This window comes from Phascolarctos cinereus, unplaced genomic scaffold (assembly GCF_003287225.1).
Source record: "Phascolarctos cinereus isolate Bilbo 61053 unplaced genomic scaffold, phaCin_HiC Scaffold_726;HRSCAF=1367, whole genome shotgun sequence".
Lineage (NCBI taxonomy): Eukaryota > Metazoa > Chordata > Mammalia > Diprotodontia > Phascolarctidae > Phascolarctos > Phascolarctos cinereus.
Genome location: NW_027556098.1, coordinates 319,852,669 through 319,868,958, shown reverse-complemented (window position 1 = coordinate 319,868,958; position 16,290 = coordinate 319,852,669). Strand labels below are relative to the sequence as shown.

The window sequence follows — 16,290 nt, the reverse complement described above, 5'->3', positions numbered from 1 at the left end:
CCTCAGTGCCCATCAATAAATATTTGTTGCAATGAATTTCTTGGCCACCTCCCCCCACTTTTACCTCCTAGGGTTGCTCAAAGGATTAAGAACTGAAAGGATCAATCACTAGGAAGGATCCTGTTCAAATTCTTCAGAGTATATTTGAGGAAACCAAACCTCACCCAAAGTGCAGTGACTCGCAGGTCACCCAGTGGCAGAATTAGGATTTGAATCTTTGACTTCTTTTTTCATCACTGCATCGAACTCTTTTTCCCCTTCCCCCAACCCCCCCTCCCCCCCTTTTTCCGTCTCTCCGTCTCCCCCCCCCTTAAGGATCCTGGGACCAGGGGAAGTGATTGATTTCATACATTCATTTGCTCACTCAACATCTCTCAAGCATGCTGTGTTTAGCACTGTGCTGGGGGTTGGGGCATGGGGGGAGGTGTTAGTTTCCAGATGAATAACTTCAGGTGCTTTTAGACTCTCCAAATGTTAGCGCTTTGAAGGGACCTTAAAACATAGAAAGAATGTCAGAATCGGAAGGGACCTCAGTGGCTCTTCTAATCCCCTCTAATCCCCAAGGAGGACCCTGAGACCCAAAAAGAGGAAGAGATTGAGATGGTTTCTCCCTCTCTTTGCCTTTATTAGGGGTGGGGAGGTGGGTGCGTTTTTCAGTGAGGTGCTAGGAACATTGAGTTTTATTCCTGGGGTGGGCAGAAAGTTGATGATTAATTGATGTCCCAGGGCGGTTCTTCCACGTTTTCTGTGCTGCTGGGAGAGACCAGAGCACGCCCCTTGGGGGCAGCTTTTGCATGGAGATGAAAATCTTATCCAGCTGAATCCTCTGTCCATTCTGGCTTGGGGATGGAATAAGGGAGAGGCGGGGAGGAGAAACTGCTTCCCCAGCTCGTTGGCTGGAGAAAGGAGGAGGCTCCAGTTGGGTCTGTGGTTTACTCTTCCCTCCGCCCCTTCTGCTTCACCCCCTCCCCCTCCCACCTTTGCCAACCACAACTCAGCTCCTCCTGTTGGGCGCTGTAACCCTACCCGCCGGACTGGAGCAGGGAGGGCATCGCGCATCAGCTCTGGGAAACCGAGCCCTGTCCAGGCCAGGCTAGGCGAGAGAGGCAGCCAACCGGGCTGGCTGGCTCCGCGTGTGCCAACTGCGGCACAGGGAGACCTGCGGGCCAGCGCCTCTACCTAGCCTTGCCTAGTGCTCCAGCTCCAGGCTGGGGTGCGAGCCGCCTCCGTTTCTGCTGCACGGTACGAGCCTGGCTGGGCCAGGCCAAGGAAAGGGACGGGACATGCTGGGGCAGGCTCCTTGCTGCGCCAGGTAATTCCCACTGCGGGCAGCCCTCGAGGGCCTGGGGCGGTGGGGCCGGGGGGGAGGGGAGAGGGCTAGTACCGCTGCGGGGAACCTCCTGGAGCTAGGTGCACTCAGGTACCTAGGGGCTGCTACCGCCCTTAAACCCCACAGGTTTAGCCCTGGGGTCTTTGTGGGATGGGAGAAACCATCAGGCTTTGGAGAATCTCGTGGTTGCCGGGGTTGGTGCGCTGTCCTTCTGGGAGGGACTGGTTGGCTACTTCTCCCTTCCCCCAGCTCCTTGGTATCCTGGGGGTCTTGCAAAATGGGACCCCAGATCCAGATTTGAGGCCCCTTTATTAAGGGTCCCTGGGGAATGGAGGTGGCTGATAACTGACCCCACATTGGCGGACTCCTTAGGGTTCTCGACTCTGATAGATCAGTTAGCATGGTAAGCTCTTGGATGGGACCGATTAAAACCTGGCCTGGAGTGGGGTCTGTCCTGAGCCCCGCACAGGTGCCCACTGCAGTACCAAGGTGCACAGGTTCAGGAGTGGGGAGAAGGAACACCCTGGGAAAGGCAAGGGGAAGCCATGCTTTTGGGGAACTGCTCTTCTGGCCGAGCTGTTTGCACAAACCACTTCCTTCTCTGGGAGCTGGGGGCCCCTGTGTCCCTGGAGGGGCCCAGATCAGGCTTTTTCCCCTTTCAGATTGACTGACCATTGATTCTGTAAGAGCTAAGAGTTTCCTTAGGGGGTGGGAGTGAGATCAGAGCCTGGGGTGGGGTTAGTTTCCACCCTCTCTTATTAAGTGTCCAGCCAAAGAGGAAGAACAATGGATTTTGAGTCTAAGGACCTGGCTTCTAACATTAGTTTTGCTCCTATTATCTGTCTGACCTTGTTCAAGTTATCTCTCTCGGAATCTCTGTTTTTCCCAGGTAGGATGGGGATTGGGTTAAATGATCTCTAAGGTCACTTTCAACTCTAAAATCAGACTTCTTAGGGCTCCTGTCCCCTAGCAGGCAGTGATGAATGTGGGAATAGGACCCAGGTGTCCTATCCCAATACCTTTCCATCGGAGCCAGGCTTTGAGATGGCAGTCCTCCAGCCGTCCAAGACTCAGTGACTTCTCGGGGAGGGAAAGGTTAAGAACGCCGATGTTTATTTTACTGGGGAGGGGGAAGGATGGGGAGGCAGAAGATGGTGGTGCTGGTGAGGTGCTTGTGAACTGGTCTTCTTTGGCTCTGAGCTAATGACAGGTTTTACAGCTTCATTAATTCATTTATTGAACTAAAGTTTCCCTAGAGAGTAAGTCCTTTCCCTTCTCTGGGCTTGTTATCTCATGTGTAAAATGGAGTTGAGACTTCTTAATCTTTTCTTGTGTTCTTCTTTAGACACCTTGCCAAGGCCGTGGGTCCCTTCTTAGCAACGTATTTTTAAATGCATAAAACAAAATATACAGGATCAAATAGGAAACCAATTATATTGAAATAGTTATTTTGTGTGTGTGTGTATACACACACACACACACACACACACACACACACACACACACACACACATATATACACACACATATATACACACACATATATGTATATTTAAAACTGCCAAGGTCTTGATCCCCAGGTTAAGAAACCCCTCAGACCAGTTGACCCGGAAGCACTCTCCCAGCTCTAGAAGTGTTAATTCCAGCACTAACATTCTAAGATCTCTTGTAACCTGTGGGGGGATGGGGAAGGGGAAGGTTGTAGGTGAGCTTGCTGGTGAAGCAGCTGTGTTCTGCTTGAGGAGACCCAATACCTCTTGTTTCTTGCCCTCAGGGAGTTTACCAGCTGAAAGGGCTGCCTAGTGAGAACTACCAGGCTAGGTGTGAGGATAGACAACAAAAGGCTCTGAGGAGAAGAGGAAAAGACTTGGGACATTTCTGAAATTCTTCCCTTCCTCTTTTGTTATCCTGGTCAAGAAATATAGAAGCTTTGATTCTTTTCCCACAATAGCTATAGAACTTCATGGGCCTCTTCCCCCTTCCTTCTACTTCCATTGTCCAGTTTTTCTTTCATTTCAATCTGACCTCTTCATTTTCTAGCCACCCATTCAATCCTCCTTTCCTCTTTTCATTTTACTCTTTCCCATCTCTTCCTTTTTCTCCCTCTTCCATCCATCTCTCCCACCCCCATTTTCTCTCCTTTTTTACCTTTCCCTTTCCTGTCATCCTCTTTTCTTTTTGTCACTCCTCTTCTCTACCTCTCTTCCTCCTTGCCTTTTCTCTTTCCACCCTTCCCATCTTATCTCTTCCCTTACCATTCCTTCTCCCCCCTTTACCTCTTCCCTCTCTTCCTTCTACGTACTCCTTATTCTTATTCCTTTCATTCTCCTCCTTTTTTCTCCTTCTTACTCATTCCCCCTTTCACCCTCTCTTTGCCTGCCTCTTTCCACTTCCTTCTCCTCTTACCATTCTTTCTCCTCTTTTTCCCCCTTGCCCTCCCTCTCTATTAACCACCCCCATTTCTGGTAACTGCTGAACTTTAGAAGCCACTCTAAATGACTAGTTCCTCTTGAAATTTCTGCTTATAGGCTCCCCTCTTAACCAGAAACTTTCTCTTTGTAGAGACCTTTGGGATTGTGTCTGGGGCGTCTTGTGCCTACCCAGCCTCTCAGCACTGCCCCTCCCCTCCATCCCAGTTTGTCTTCTCCTTGCCCTTTCTTCCTCACTGAACACTTACTACTTTTTGCCTCACCACTGTGTAGTGAAAGAACACTGAGTTTGGTGTCGAAGGACATGGGTTCAGATCTCTGCTCTGCCTTTTTTTTTCCTCAAAAGAGCCCTATTCCTTATTTTTTAAAAAATCAGACTTTACTATTTTTCAATTATCAAGCATTTATTTTTTCTCCCCAGCTCCCTACCCACTGGAAAAAAAAAGAAAAAGAAAATCCTTATAATAAATTTGCATAGCTAAAGTAAAACAACCTGCTCTGTCTACTTTTTATGATGTGTGATCTTATCGGCAAATTTCTTCTTTATAGCCTCACTGCAAAAAGAGGTGGTTGGGACTATCTGGTATTTGAGTAGCTTTCACTTCTGACTTTCTCTATTATAAGGCCTCTTCTGGCTCTAAATCCTATAATTCCTAGACCTGCCCCTGTGTTGAGAGAAACAGCAAAGAGTTGAGTACGAAGGGTACAGGAAATGAGTGGAAGGAAGCCAGTGAGCAATCTCTGAATCTGCAGTGAGCCTTTAGGGGCTGGCTGGTTCAGACAGAGGCCCAGGTCCCAAGTTCTAAGTTTCCCAAGGACTTGCAGTCCCAAAGGTTGTTCATGGGAGACTTGTCGTTTGTGATCTGGGGCAGGATTACGTGGCATCTAGCTATGGGGAAGGAGTGCCCAGAAGCCTGTAGGAACCTTGGTAGGTTGTTCTCAATGGCGAGGTGGTGGGTGGCCTGTCTCTCCTTGGACCAGGTAGACTAACACCTGCAATCTCTCTATTGCTTTCACTTTTCTCACCCCCTTCCCATCTCCCAATCTGCCAGGAAGTGATATTGGAGTGGGAGGCCTGTGTTCCATTTTTGGTTCAGTCACAATGTAGTGTGTGAGGAAGATGTGTGAGCTACAGTGGATATGTAGAGGCCAACTTAATGCCTGACGTTGGGCAAATCACCCTAGGCCTTGTTCATTTCAACCAACGTTATTGCTATTGTTAACAATAATCATAACAATAATAAATCTGATCCCATTTACCTGGAAGGCTTATTGTGAAGACCAAATGAGATAATATATTTGAGGGATCTTTGTTTTTTATGGAATTTTTTTTTCAGTTAACAAAAATACTCCTCTTCCTCTCCTGCCCTGCATTGAGAAAGAAAGCAGAACAAAAGCATTATTGCAAACATGAATAGTTAAACAAAACAAATTCCCTTATTGGCCATGTCCAAAAAAGTAGGTCTCGGCTTGTACGTTGCATCCATTCCCTGTGTCAGGGAGTGCATAGCACGTCAAATTGTGAGTCCTCTGAAATTATTGTGTTCATTGATCAGAGTTTCTAAGTCTTTCGTCTTTATATTGTCTTTATATTTGTGTTACTGTATAAATTGTTCTCCTGGTTCTGTTCACTTCCCTCTGCTTGAGTTGAGGGTGCTTTACATTTTTCTGCCCTCTCTCCCTCATCTGATTTCGTGGTAGTTTATACTTAGGGTATCCTGGTACCAAGAACTGAAAGGGACCAACCTCTTATTTTACAGATCAGGAAATTGAGGCTGCTGCTCCCCCAGTGGTTAGAATCCCTACTCACTCTACCCCCTACATGGCCTGGTTGGGGACACCTTCAGGGTTGAGGTATTTAATAAATATTTGTTGAATTGGATAGATGATTTGACTGCTGATGGATTTTTTTTAAAGGAAGATCAAAGTAAAGAGCTCAGGAGTGGGAGGGTCATCCGAGCAGTCAGGCCAAGCCCCCTTTCCCGTTGAGTCATTTGACTTTAGGAAATTTTTCTATTCCTCTGGTACTAGCAGCTGTGGAGTGAGCCTGGGAAAGTTTGGCACTGGGGGTACCTAGTGCCTATGGGCCTCAGGCCAGAGCCTTGACTGTGCTGAATTTAGCTGGGATTAAGTTTAAAAAGGGACCCTTATCTAGGGATAGCAGGATGGAAAGAGGTCTGTGCTGGGAGTTGGGAGAAGTACTCCTTGTTTTTTCTCTGTTCTAAGGCCCCTTCCAGCTCTGAGAGTCTGTGTTCTAAGGTACCTTCTAGCTCTGACAATCTGTGTTTTAAGGTATCTTCTAGCTCTGGCAGTTCATGTTCCAAGGCCCCTTCTAGTTCTGACATTCTTCAATCTAAGGCCCCTCCCAGCTTTCATATTCTGTGCTCTAAGGTGCCTCCCAATCCCCAGCATTCTGTGTTCTAAGGCCCCTTCTAGATCTGACATTCTTCAATCTAAGGTCCCTCCAGTTCTGACATTCTGTGTTCTGCCCCTTTTAGCTCTAACATTCTGTGGTCCAAGGCCCTGTCTAGCGCTGCCAGTTCTGTGTTTTAAGGCCCTTTCCAGCTCTTAATGGCCTAAGATTCTGATTGCTTACCCACAATTTGCATTGATGAGATGGGGAGAAGCCAGTCGGTGGGCCTCTGTGCCCTGGCCAGACACACAATCCTTAGCTTGGAAGAGAAGCAGGCTTGCAGCGTGTTAACTTCTCCTCCTGGCTCGGGGCCATTTGGATGGCTCAGTGCTGAGCTGAGCTGAGCTCCCTCTGTGACTCACCACATCACAGAACTGTGTGACATAGGCAGATATTTCTTCTCTACCCCCTTACTCCCCCACCTTTCTTTCTTAAAGTCAGCTTCAGGCTGGCAGGATCATGAAGTTGGGTCCAGAGTACGTATCAGGCTGCAAGGGTGAGCCTCCCTAGCTGGGGAGGCAAGAAAAACAGGCAACTCAGGTGGCTGGTTGGGAAGTGAAGAGGATAGGGTTAGCACCAGAATCATAGGATTTAGGTCTGGAAGGGGCTGAATAATCATCCAGTCTAGGAGTTCTTAACCTGGTGTCCACAGACCCCTCCCTAGATTTTAGGGGCTTCACGAACTCAGAGGGGAAAAAATTCATTTTGATTTTTATGCTCTCTAACTGAAATTTAGCATTTATTTCAGAACTTTTTTTTTGTCTGAGAAAGGGGGTCTATAGGCATCACCAACACTTCTAAAGGGATCCATGACACTCAAAATAGTTAAGAATTGTTGGTCTTTTCCAACCTCTGTGTTTTGCAGATGAGGAAACAGAGGTGTAGAGAGGTATTAGTTCAAGGTCTCACTGTAAGTCATAGGGTAGAGATTCGAACTCGGGGCCTCTGAGTGACTTCAAAGCCAGACCACCTGGGGAGTCCTCACGTTCCTCACGTAGTCGCTGGTTTGTTATCACAAGTATCCTTTTGTCATCTTGGGCAAGTTGTTTTACCACCTGAGACCACAAGTTTCCTTCTCTGTAAAACAAGGATCATCATCTATGCCCTACATGGGAAGCAGTTTTGGTGCAGTAGGGAAAAAACATTGAATTTAGACCAGACCGGGGTTCAAGTCAAAGCTCTGATATTTATTAGCTCTCTGACCTTTGGCATAATCATGTCACTTCTCTTGGACTCTGTTTTCTTACCTATAAATAGAGGAATTTGGGCTATCAGATGTGATAGCCTTGAGGCCACTTGTGGCCTTCTAGATCCTTAAATGTGGCCTTTGACTGAATCCAAATTTTACAGAACAAATCTGATTTGTTCCCCACCCCTGGCCGCTAGATGATCTCTGGGGTCCCTTAAAGTAAGTGATTCTGGGAATAGTATGAGAAGGAGAGAAGGAGGGTAGGGTGATACCAGATCACCTGTGAGTCCTGTGAAGGCCAGGATCAGCCTTGTAGGCAATGGGGAGCGTCAGGGAGTTTTTGAGTAGCCCATAAACATAGTTCTGTACATCAGGTGGATTAACCTGGCAGTGTATATAAAGGATGGAAATTATGGAAACCTTTGCAATGACCCAGGCTAGTGGGAATGAAGGTCTGTACCAGGATGGTCGTAAGCAGAATAGAAGGCAATGGGCAGCCAAGTCAGCAAGTCAACAATGAAGTGTTTTCCAGTGCCTAGCATTGTGCTATGCATTGTGCTATGCATTGATTGGATGAAGAAAGGCAGGGACTCAAAGTGTCTAAGCTAGAATCTCCCTTTCTTGAAGAAGCATTTCCTGGTCTTTTTTAATCATAGTGCCTTTCTTCTGGGACCAACTCTAATTTTTCTTGACTACAGCTTGTTTGTACGTGGTTGTTTGCATGTTTTCTCCCCCATTAGACTATGAGCTCCTGGAGAACAAGGTATGTTTTTTGCCTACTATGGCTGGCACATAGTAGGTGCTTAATAAATGCTTATTGACTTAGCTAGCCTATCACTACCAACAGCTTGGATTGGAGAAGTGGCATAAAAGCCAAGATAAGAAGGCATGCATGACTGAAAATGGGGGCAAGTAGGTGGCCCAATAGAGTTACTGGGCCTGAAGTCAGGAAGACCTGAATTCAAATACAGCCTCAGATACTTCCTAGCTATGTGACCCTGGGCAAGTCACTTGACCCTGTTTGCCTCAGTTCCTCATCTGTAAAATGAGCTGGAGAAGGAAATGGCAAACTGCTCCAGTATCTTTACCAAGAAAACCCCCAATGGGGTCACAGAGAGTCAGACACAATTGAAACAAGTGAACTATATGACTGAAAAAGAAGATTAGCTGGTCGCATAGCAAGAATGAGAGATAATAGACAGACAATTTGAGGACTGCCTTTGTCTCTCCACAAAGTAGCTAAAAATTCAGATGGCCTCTAGCTAGTTTTAGCATCTATTTTATCTTTTTTTTGTTGTTTGTTTTTGCTAGACAGTGGGGTTAAGTGACTTGCCCAAGGTCACATAGCTAGTAAGTATCAAATGTCTGAGGCTGGATTTGAACTCAGGTCCTTCTGACTTCAGGGCTGGTGCTCTATCCGCTGCGCCACCTAGCTGCCCCTTAATATCTATTTTAAGGATTTATGTCAAAAGAGAAGAGTGGCATAGGATGAGATACCATGGATGGGTTGCTCCATGGATGGGTTACTCTATCAGAGGGAGAAATTATACTCTGGATTACAGCAGCAACTGCTGTTTATAGTCCTGGGGAGTTCCCCAGGCTCACTTGCTATTTTTCAGAACTCAGTGCTGGAAGAAACCATAGAGATCATCTAATCCAGCCTGGTCCTGAACAGGAATTCCCTTTTATGCATCCTTAATAAGTAGTCATCTAGTTTCCACTTGACCTCTAGTGTTGGGGAACTCACTACCTTCCAGGGCAGCCCATTCTATTTTTGGATACTTCTGATTCTTAACTAACTGTTTGTTTAAATAAGTATTTTAAAATGCCATGAGAAACTGGAGGAGGAAGAATTCACTTTCAGCTGGGGTGAATCAGGGAAGGCTCTAGGAAGGTGGTGATACTTGACTTAGGCTTTAAAGGAAAGGAGGGACTCTAGCAGATAAAGATGGAGACCAAGTACATTTCCAGCCTAGGGGCAGCTGAAAGAGGGCTGAATGAGAACAGGAGATAAGAGTTTGGTCAGACAAGTAGAGCTTGTGAAGGCAAATGTAGAATGAGATGTGGTTGGGGAAGGAGTGTGGCGCCATATTGGTTTTTTCCTGTTGCCAGACTTGCACGTCCACTGTGTGTAAAGAATTGAAGAAGACACTCACCTTTGTCCTTGGAGAGCTCCCTGTCTAGTAGGAAGGATAAGAGGTAGACACTATTCTAGTACAAGGCAGGCTAGAATAATAATCCCAGGAGTGTTTCCTTAATTTAGAGGCAAGAGACAGCTCACCCAGATGGGAAATCGAGAGAGACTTCCTGGAGAAAGTACCATTGGAGCCTCGAAGGACAGATAGGATTTCTACAACTAGAGATAGTGGTGTACATTTCAGATGGAAAGATCAATGTGAATAAAAGTAGACACACCATGGGCATTTCAGGAATGGTGAAGAGTCCTTTTTCTATTGTTGTCGTTATGGGTGAAGGCCACTTTTCCAATGAACAAAACCCTCAACACCATTGCCTGAGTCATTTGGAAAGAGTTATTCTTTGGTGTTAGAGTTCCCGGGTCCAAATTCCACTTCTGACATTTACAACCTTGGTGATCTCCTGCAAGTCATGTGACCTCCACAGGCCTCAGTTTCCTCATCTGTAAAATGACCTGGAGAAGGAAATGGGAAACCACTCCAGTATCTTTACCAAGAAAACCCCAAATGGGGTCACAAAGAGTCAGACACAACTGAAAGGACTGAAGAATAATAACATATATTCATTTAAAAGCATGATTCTGCGAAGGGACCTAGGCTGTACCAGACTGCTACTAAAGGTGCTCAGGACCCCCAAAAGATTAAGAAACCCTGTTGTAGAGGGGGTATTCTTGCTTATAGAGTTCAGGCCATTAGATCATAGGCTTACAGCAGGATGAGACCTTAGAGGCATTATAATCCAATTCCTTCATTTTATGGATGAGGAACTGAGGCCTACAGGGTCAAGGTGACTTGACCATGTTCACAAGTATCAGAGGCTATATTTGAATCCAGGTTTCTCTGATTTCCAAGTCCAGTTCTTTAGCTACTGTAACATGCTGCCTTGGTCTGTACAGTATGAACTCTGAGGTTGTGTTCAATGCAGTGTGCGTTTTTTTAAATCTGTGATTCTTCATATTTCCCCCAATCTCTGATGATTGATGTCCCTCCCTTCCTTTAAGGCCCAGCTTCTCCGTGAAACTGCCCCTGGCCTCATTCTGTCAATCTCTCAGCACTTCCCCAACCTGGGATCATAGATTTTAGAACTGTTGTTCAGTTGTTTTCAGTTGTGTCTAACTCTTTGTGACCCCATTTGGGGTTTTCTTGGCAAAGATACTGGAAAGGTTTGCCATTTCCTTCTCTGGCTCATTTTACAGATAAGGAAACTGAGGCAAACAGGGTTAAGTGATTTGCCCAAAGTCCCACAGCTGGGTGTCTGAGACCACATTTGAACTCAAGAAGATGAGTCTTCTTGACTCCAGGCCTGAAGGGAAGGGATGTGGCTGAGATCACCCAGTTGGTGACTAATGGAGCTGAGACTCAACATAGGTTTTCTGCCACTGCATGCAGCTGTCAAAGAGGTATGTCATATCATGTTATTAACTCATATTTGCAGTGTCCGACAAAGGGCTTTGTGCACAGTTGGGTCCTGATGTTTGTTGAATAACTGAATGGAAAACTCGGCCAGTGAGCTTTCTCTTTCTCCCTTCCTGACTTATAAATTTTATAAGTGCAGGAGCTGCCTCCTATTCATCTTTCTTTCCCTGTGCTGCATAGGGAGCGTCGCTTACACACACAATAACTCAGCACGATCTTTGTTGAATAAAGTTAAAACTCGGGCTGTGGTTGGGAGAAGCTTTTCATCACTAAACCTAAAAACCCTAAGATAACTTTAGCTTAGGAGAGGCGTGGTGTTTGGTTCTGGGTGACATGTTTTTGGAAGGATGTTGTTATATTGAAGCATGTCTGCATAAGGATGACCTGAAGGAGAACTAAAGATGGGGCCATACCAAGTTCTGCTGAATTAACTGAGGGGGTTTGGAGTTAGGGGAGATAGGGTAGTTGCTTTCAACAACTTGATGGGCTGTTATGTGGGAAAAGAATTTAAATGATCTCTCTGGTCCCAAAGGGCAGAATTAGGACCAATTAAAGTATGAAGTAGATTTTCTTTTCTTTCTGTCCCACAAGTGGAATGTATTGCCTCTTCAGGTGGTTAAGTTCCCTGTCACTGAAAGTGTTCAAATAGGACACTCTTTGTTAGGAATTCCCTAAAGAAGATTCTGCTTTTGCAAGTTACCATCATTACATTTAGTTGAATTTCATACTTCCTATCTTCAGCCATTGCTTTCTTTTCTGCCACTTGGGGCTGACAGAACTGAAGTCTTACTCTTCTTCCTCATGAGAGCCACTATCTGAAGACAGCGACCATGTCCTTCCTCAAGCTTCTTTTCTACAGGCTTAACATGCCCAGTTCCTTCATCCCCTCTTTGCCTAGCGTTGTCTCCGGGCCATTCCCTTCTCTGGATGTTCTCCAGCTGCCTTTCTACAAACACAAGCCAATGTCTGTGAACTGACCAGGGCAGAATGGAACAGGGCTGTCCTCTGCCATGCATAAGGTGCTGGGCTTTTCTAAAAACAACCTGAGATGATATTAGCCTTTTTGGCTGCCATCTCATACTGTTGACTCATTTTGAACACGTAGGCCACTCAAACTGCCAGATATTTTTAATGCAAAAAATTCTACTCACGCCTCCCCCACCATCTAGTACTTGTGAAGTTGAATTTTTGAACCCACGTGTGTATTACATTTACCACCTTGGTGATCTGCAGCAAGTCACGTGACCTCTGCCTGCCTCAGTTTCCTCATCTGTAACCTCCTATTACATTTCATTATATTAGCTTGTTCCCATTGTTCTAGCTTGAAATCTTTTGGGGTCCCAACCCTGTGATCTCGTATGTTGGGCATTGAAGTGGTGTGGTAGATAGATCCCTGAGCCTGGACTTGGGAAGACCTGAGTTCAAATGTGGCCTCATTTACTAGTTGTGTGACTCTGGGCAAGTCATTCAACCTTTGTCTGCCTCAGTTTCCTCATCTGTAAAATGGGGATAATAACAGCACCTGCCTCCCAGGGTTGTTGTAAGGATCAAATGAGAGGATATTTGTAAAGCTCTGAGCATGGTGCCTGGCACATAGTAGACACTTAATGTAGTAGCTATGAGGATGAGAATGAGGATGAGGAAGGATGGTGTTAACTATTCCTCCCTGCTTTGTATCCTAAGATACTTTTGTCATCCATGCTTTTGCTCAAGTCACTCATACCATTGTGAAGCAGCTGGGAGCCAGGAACAGCTGCTGGGCTTCTTCTCTGATTTTTCTTCCTCCTTTCCGCTGTTCTCACCATTTCTTCTGTTCATCTTCCTGCTACTTCTCCTCCTTTTATTCCTGTTCGTTTTTATTCTCTTCCTCCAGTTCCCTCCTTTCTCCTCTCCGTCTTCCTGTTCCTCCTTTCTTTTTCTGTTCTTTTTCTACCTTTTCTTTTCTCTGCCTCTTCTTCCTCTGTTACCTCTTCTGATTCTTTCTCTTCCCTGTTTTTTTTTTCTTCCTTTTTCTGTGGATTTGGGGTCAAAAGGCCTGTGTTTAAATCCTGGCACTGCTGAGATTCAAGCCCAAGTCTTCCCACACTTGCCTAAAGATTTGGACTTCAGTCTAATGTCCTCATTTCCCAAGACCTTTCCCAGAGACACCAATACCATATGTTTTCCATGAGGCTGATGCCCTTTTTGTAGCCGCAGAATCTCAGAGTTAAAAGGACCTCAGAGGCCATGTGGCCCAGTCCATACTCACTGACTAACAATCCCTTCTAAACATTTCCAAGAGATCTTGATCTAGCCTTTGCTTGAGGACTTCCATTGGGCTACCTCCTTAGGCAGCTCACTCTATTTTGGGGAAGTTCCTTTTGATTCTTCAAAGTGCTTTCATACCCAATATTATATATTATAATAATAAGTAATAAATAATAACATAAGAATAATCGTGTGAGCTGAGAAGTTATCTCTGCTTTGCAGATGAGGAAACTGAGGCTAAATTGAGGAAGTGACCAAGAAGCAGACATATTAGGGTTGGAAAGGACCTGAGAGATCTTCTGTTCGCCCTTCATTCTACCAAGGAGGAAACAAACAAGAGAGAAGTGATCTGCCAAAGATCACACAGCTGGAAAGGCTAGACCTAGAAGTAGAACCCAGGTCCTGACTCCCAGGTCAGCATTCTATTTACTGAGCCACATTGCCCAAGGTCATCCATTGAGTTAAGGGAAAATCCAGGATGAGAACTCAGGTCTCCTCCCTGTTAAGCTCGTATTTTTTATGTACTAGCCTAGAAAAATAGAACAGTGAGCTGTCCCTGTGGACATGATTCATGCTTCTGGTAGGAGTTGGACTTGACCTCTGGCCCTTCTTGCCTCGGGTCCTATGAGTCGATGAAAAGGTATGAAGTTCCCTTCTTCCTCCCTCTTCACTCCTTCCAGCCTTTAAGAAATATCTTCAGCTTTGTGGTGTTCCAGTAATAGTCAGGGGCAAGGACCAAAGGCTTTTGTAGCAGGCCATGGGCCAAACAGATACCAGGGAAAAAAAAACAAAAAACAACCACCCTAGCAAATACCAAGCTGCAGCATTCCATTGGGCCAATGAGCCACCCTAAACCTCCAGGCCCTGCCTTAAAATGAATGAAAACAATAACAACAGCAGCTGCAGAGGCAAGTGTTCATTTCTTTATGGTATTTTAAGGTTTTCCAAGTGCTTTCCTTTGCAATAATCCTGTGAGGTAGGTAATGGGAATTATTATCTCCATTTTATAGATGAAGAAAGAATCTCAGAGAGATGACAGAGTTGTTTCTTTTTTCTTCTAAAGTCAGATAATTTGTGTCAGCACTGAAATTCTAATACACTATACTGCTGTTCATCTCTAGAGTCATAGATTTATAGCTCTGGAGCTGGAAGGGACCGGGACCTCTGAGGTCATCTGGTAAACTCTCCTCATTTTATAGATAAGGCTTAGGGAAGTGAAGTGATGCACAGCTGAGCAATATGTAAACTCCTTTCCGTTACCATTCAGTAATTACAAGCGGTTTTTCATCTCTGATTTTTGTAATAATCTTTTCAAGTCCTTAACTTCTTTCTTGTTATTTATCTTGTTCTGAAGGGGATTCATTGAGGCCCACCACTATTATAACTTTATAGCATATAAAAGTATTACAGCATAAAGGTAAAATGTACAAAGAAGTTAAATACAGAGTAGTTTGAGAGGGAAGGTACTAACATTTGAGGTCATCATGAAAGGTTCCTTGTAGAAGATGGTGCTTTCACTACATCTTAAAGAAAGTGAGGGACTCTATAAGGCAGACATAAGGAGGGACTGCTTTTCAGCCTCAAGGAATGGCCAGTGCAAAGGCATGAATACTAGCGATAGAATGTTATATGTGAGGAATAAAGAAGGCCAGTTCTAGGCAACAGGGAAGGAACCAGTTGATAGAGATTGAAGACTTGAGAGAGAGGGTGATTGAAGTTGAAATCTCCTGGAGAAGACTGGAAAGGATGGGATCAAGTACCCATGTAGAAGGCCTGGCCTTGGCAAGGAAAAGGGCGACTGCTATTTTAGAGATGGGGGAAGGGAGGAAAGAGTAGGATTTTGAGATGAAGAGAATGGGTTAAGGAGTTCTTATCAAGTGACCAATTTTTTCCGGCAAAATAAGAGGCAAAGCTGTCAGCTTGGGAGGTGGAGAGGTGTTGGCTGGGTCTGAGGAGAAGGTCTGGGAGTCCTTTAGGAGTAAAGAGCTTGGAATAGCTTCTGGGGGAAGTAGAAGACGATCATAGCTTTAGAAGGGTCCTCAGAGACCATCTAGTCTAGTGGTATCAAACTCAAGTAGAAACATATCCCCGTGGACTGCATAGTGACTTAGAAAACCACAAATTAACATTATCCATGTTGTGCTATATTTTTATTTATTTTGTGAAACATTTCCCAATTACATTTTAATCTGGTTGGCCCATACTCAGGAACTGTGCAAGCTACATTTAGCTCTCCAGCCGTGATTTAGTTCAACTGTCCTCTTCCTCCTCCCTCCGTTTATAGATGAGGCAACTAAGACTCAGAGAGCTTCAAGTGCTGTGTCCAAGGCTACACAGTTGCAAAGCTAGGATTTGAATTTGTCTCTTCAGAATCCATTTGTAGTTTCATTTTCAACCATACAACACTGGTTTTGAAAGTTAAGATTCAGAAATGCTGCACTATGGTTCCTCAGGAATCCATTTCATTATCTTACTAACTCCTGAAAGTCAAGAAGTTCTTCTTCCTAAATAGGGACCAGCGTGATGTCAAAAGCCCTGAACTGGGAGGTGTGCGCCCCGAGTTTTCTCGGTTTTGAGTCCCTGCTCAACCGCTGACTCAATGCATGACCTTGGGTTACTTCTCCTTCTGGGCTCAGTTTCTTCATTTGTAAAATGAGGAACTTGGATTAAGCGACTCTAGAGGTCCTCTTAGGTCTGACATTTTATATTTTAAGGTCTGTTGCTAGTCAAATATTGTATAAGGCAGCATTCTATGTTAATGATCCCTTCCAGAAGTTGTTATAGTCTTTGTTCTTATAGTGTCTGTTCTGAGGTCCCTCTCATCTCTTAATACATTTCCTTCCTTCCTTCCTTCCTTCCTTCCTTCCTTCCTTCCTTCCTTCCTTCCTTCCTTCCTTCCTTCCTTCCTTCCTTCCTTCCTTCCTTCCTTCCTTCCTTCCTTCCTTCCTTCCTTCCACAAATGGGGTTAAGTGACTTGCCCAGGGTCACACAGCTAATAGGTATCAAGTGTCTGAGGCCAGATTTGAACTCGGGTGCTCCTGACTCCAAGGCTCTATCCACTGTGCCACCTA

General features: G+C 45.1%; 1 protein-coding gene across 1 annotated transcript in view; it reads left to right on the top strand.

The window, feature by feature from the left end:
- The first annotated feature begins 881 nt into the window (after positions 1-881).
- PAK1 (p21 (RAC1) activated kinase 1) overlaps positions 882-16,290 on the top strand; it is a 120,367-nt gene continuing 104,958 nt past the window's right edge. The window contains 1 exon segment of the mRNA XM_078156934.1: positions 882-1,312. The gene's annotated coding sequence lies outside the window, so the exon portion shown is untranslated.